The sequence below is a fragment of the Otolemur garnettii genome, unplaced genomic scaffold, assembly GCF_000181295.1.
Source record: "Otolemur garnettii isolate 467f Iridium unplaced genomic scaffold, OtoGar3 scaffold00016, whole genome shotgun sequence".
Lineage (NCBI taxonomy): Eukaryota > Metazoa > Chordata > Mammalia > Primates > Galagidae > Otolemur > Otolemur garnettii.
Genome location: NW_003852411.1, coordinates 29791099 through 29795835, shown reverse-complemented (window position 1 = coordinate 29795835; position 4737 = coordinate 29791099).

Genomic DNA, 4737 nt, shown 5'->3' with positions numbered 1-4737 from the left:
TCCTCGCGGGCGGACCACACAGCCTCAGCCTTTCCCACGCGCCAGGAAATATTCAGCGAGCCCACATCAGATGAGGGCTGCTCGCGGGGAATCGTAGCTGGAGCACGCGCGACGAGCTCACGGGTGCCTCTTCAGGAAACTTGGGGAGCAATTCGGGCTCCAGCCTGGACTCCAAGGCGGTGGGATTGGGATCCCAGGGTCCCTGAGAGCTGCTCGCCGGGGTTCTCAGGCCCTGCAGGTTCCGGGGGAGCGGGCGGGAGAGTGCGTGGCCCCGGACGCGCCGGGCCGCCTGGGGCACTTAGAGCGCTCCCGGGGGGCCTGCTGCAGGGCCGACTTGGCTTGGGTAAGGGATGCCAGTTCGTATTGAAAACAATAAAAATACGCCATACTTTTGTCTAGCACTTAACTCAGAGGGATTTTCCCGCTCTTTCTTATTTAGTTTTTGCGACAGTGCTATGAGCAAAGTATCAAATGCTGTTTTCAAGAGACTGAAGATCTCTGTAGCCCAGCTACAACTTGGGCTCTACCTAACAAACGCAAACAATGTAACCCAATCGTCTGTACCCTCATGTCCCAATCTGAAAAATAAATAAATAAAAACAAAAATGGTGCAAAAAAAAGAAAAGAGAGAGAGAAAGAAAAGAAAAGAAGAAATACGACTGACTTTCGTAAGATTGGAACGGCCACACCAAGGAAGGGTCTGCAACCTGGAAGTTCTCAGGCGGAATTTCGCTCCTCCGGCTGCACCCTGTTGTCTGAGGAAGCAAATGAAGAGGCACGAACGCAGAGCACGTCCCAAAGGGCTGAGGACACCTCTGCACCGACTGCAGCACCCCAAAATTCCTCCTGTAGAAGAACAGCCGAGGTCGAATGGTCTGTCTCCGCGGTGTTGGGGTGAAATTATCTGAGGAGGTGGGGAGTGGAGACAGTTTGAAGATGGCATGTGAGGAGAATGGCTTGAGGGAATTCAAGGGTGAGAGAATTACCAAAGCCTTCCTGAAGACGTGCGGTTGTGTGACACAAACGTGTGGGGACTAGAATGGCGCACCGTGTTTGTTGGCTGGCTGCTTTCTGAGCTCTCGTCTGCCAAGAACCGGGAGGAGAGAGCGGGCTGTGGGGAGAATAAGCAGAGGAGGACTGAAGAGTTGGGGGTGGCAGTGAGGGAGCACCAGGGGAGTACCTGGCCGTGGAACGAGGCTATGCAGAATGTGAAAAGATGTCAGAAATGTCCAGTGGCCTGAGTGCTGGGCAGATAGCAGAGTTGATCAGGGTAAGCTACTTCAGCAGAAAATTCATAAACGGAAATACTCCCTCACAATCCCAGGTAGATCTGGGTTTCAGGCAGGTCTTAATACAAAGCTGAAAAATGTTACCTAGTTTCTCTTGGGCCTTCCTCAATGTGGACTCCCTTCTCAGGCAGCTTACTTGACTCATTCTGGAAATGCCCACCATGGGCAACTTGGGCTACAGGCTTCTGGTTCACAGTTAGCAGGCAAAAGTTTATTTCTTGCAGAACTCATTATTGAGCAGCAATTGTGCTGTGTATAAAGGGAATGGGATTTGCTGCTTCATTTAAGTTGATTAAGGCCGACTCCTGAAGTTCAGGACAGGAGTAATCCCACTCAAATTCAAAGGTTGGCAAATTTAGGGTATCTCTAAGAAGGGAAAAGGAGGTGGGAATGGTGAGATGGCAACCAATTAACATTCTTTATAGGGGTAAGACCACAGTGCAACGGAGAATAAAGAAGAATAGCAGAGTTGTTGTTTGGAAAGGTTCTACTCAAAAGGCTTCCCTGCTAAGGCAGTTCTCCATTGAGTAGTTTCCATTTTGTGAGGCCAGATAAGATCTAGGGTAGCCCCACATTTAGGATGCTGGAAATATTGTGTTTCTTGATTTGAGTGGTGATTACACATGTATGCACATGTGAAAACTCACCTAGCTCTAAGTTTAATATTAGTATGCTTTAAATATTGATAAAATTTCTATATTGATAAATATAGAAAAAAAGACAGTTCTTTTAAAATTACAAATGCACATGTCTTTTTATTTAACAATACCTCCTGTATAAATTTGTTCTCCAAAAATATCAGCACATTTAAAAAATGATACATATGTAAGGTTATTCATAGAAGTATTATCTATATTATAACTGCAAAAGACTGGAAACAACCTAAATGTCCATTCAGAGAGAATTTGTGAAATAAATTATGAATGTCAATACAATGAAATACTATGCAGCCTCAAAAAGGAATGAGGGAGATCATTTAAATGAAAAAGGCTGGGCGAGATGGCTCAAGCCTGTAATCTCAGCCCTTGGGAGGCCAAGGCAGGTGGATTGCCTGAGCTCAGGAGTTCCAGAGCAGCCTGAGCATGAGGGAGACCTCATCTCTAAAAATAGCACAACATTGTGGCAGGCCCATGTAGTCCCAGCTACTTTGGAGGCTGAGGCAAGAGAATTGCTTAAGCCCAAGAGTTTGAGGTTGCTGTCAGCTATGACACCATGGCACTCTACCAAGGTTGACATAGTGAGACTCTGTCTCAAAAAATAAATTAATTAATTATTGTGCAATTCCAGTTTTCAATGCTGACCAAGTGTTCACTATTGCACATTTCTTATCCTCTGCTTTATCCTGACCTAACTTTAGTCATCCTTCTCTCACCTTTGGCTTGCCCCCAAGCTGAGCAAGTACTAAAATGCAGAACATGTGCCCTTTATTACCTTATCCTGAGAATCAGTTGACCACATGGAAACGCATGTTCTGGGAAACTGCTGTGATGACATGGTTCACTCTCCCTTGCTCTCCCTAAAAATTTCTGCTAAGTTCTATTTACCATCCCTATGAAGGAAATATCTTTTTTTGGTTGGATTTTGAGACTTTTGCATATTTCTGAGATCAGTATACTCTACCTATTGCAATAGGCTTTTTGGAAAAGTTTCTCCTTATCTGAATCCAGATTTGTTTTTATTTAACAATGTAAATACAAACTCATATGCAGAATCACCAAAAAGACATAGTTCATATTTCATAGTTCCTACATGCACGTGCGTTTACTGGAACAGTGGAGACATGGCACAAAACTGACTCACTTGCTTTTATTTTACTTCTTGATGCACACATTCTACCAAGAATTTCTACCTTTAGCTTGCTGATAAGGAAGGATTGAAAGGAAAAGGAATGAACTATATAGGTTGCCTTGGCTTTCCCTTTCCTTCTGTGTCATCATCGTCAACATAAGTGGCTGGCTAATAGAGGGAAGTAGAAAGGATATAAGATTCGTATGGTCCTTCGTGTTTCTTAGAACACCATGCCCTGACTTCTGTGTTTGAAGCAAGTTCTGGTTTGAAAGGCAAGTGGGGCCTCCAGGGCTGTTACATCAGCTCATCCAATCACAGAGGCAAGGTGCTTACCTTATATTCACTTTGAGTCTCTAAAGTCCCGCTGCGTAATGAGTCCACCTGGAATTCTATGTTCATCAGGAATATTAAATGTTCTTTTTGTTGTTGTTGGTCGTGTTGTTGCAGTTTGGTCGGGGCCGGGTTCAAACCCGCCACCCTGGGTACATGGGGCTGGTGCCCTACCCCACCTAAAGCCAACAGGCGCTGCCCAGGAATATTGAATATTCTATACAAATAGGCATGAACCCATTCTGGTCCCAGGGACCAGAATATTGCTGGTATCTTCTCTGCTCATGGGCAGGCTCCATTGTTCCATGGGACTCCATTAACAAATCAAACTTCAAACATAAATTTATTTAACATTTTTAAGAGCATTTTTTATACACCCCTAAAATTTCCTAACTTAATTGGTTAAGGTCACTGTCCTAAGTCCTTTTGTCAGAAGGTGATGCCTGTAATCCACTGCTATCCTTCCCTGGTGGTCTAGTGGCTAGGATTCAGCGCTTTCACCCCCGCGGCCCGGGGTTCAATTCCCGGTCAGGGAAGCCATCTTTTCTTCCCAAGGATGACAGACCATCCTATCGCTGTGGCTGCCTCGGTTCCCTCTCCTTTGGTTGTTTTAGCCAAGGCTCGCTTGCATGCACCCTCCCCACCTCCCCACCCCCGACTGACATAACCTCTTCTGAAGAATATTCAGTATGCAAACAACAGGGAACCTGTAGAGTAAAAAATTTATGTAGACTCAAACCAACCTCTGCCCTACTCTGTTGAGAATTAATGATTAAAAAAAAATCGTTAAGTATTTTTACATGAAACAAGTGCGTTATCTCAAATGGCTTCTACATCTAGAAGCGTTGGCGTAGGCACAGTTTTAATAATAAGTGTAAGTGTTCTCCCCATGCATTAAAACCTAAGAGCAGTTACGTTCCAGAGATATAGACCACCCAGGTATTTTTACCAGATCCACTGCTGTTTCTGCAGGTTGCTGCAGCCAAGTGTTCTTGGGTGCCCCAATTAGGAAAACAAGCCAGTCTATTATACTTATTTGCATATTTGAAACATGGAAAACCGCTCTTAATCAGTTTTGTGTTTTTTAAAATTCGGAACACATTTTCATATGGCATTAAATTAGTTAATTGTATCCGTAATAAGATGAACTGCCATAAATAGATCAAAAGCGAGTCTCTTAATATGACAAGCTAATTGAAAATAGTCCTTGACTCCCCCCCCCCCCGTTCTCAAAATTGACTACTTGAGGATTGCAGCGAGGTGAAAGGGACGCAGACTTTACAACTTTAACCTGAGGATCGATCACTGAGCAGGTTTTGGCGGGCGACAC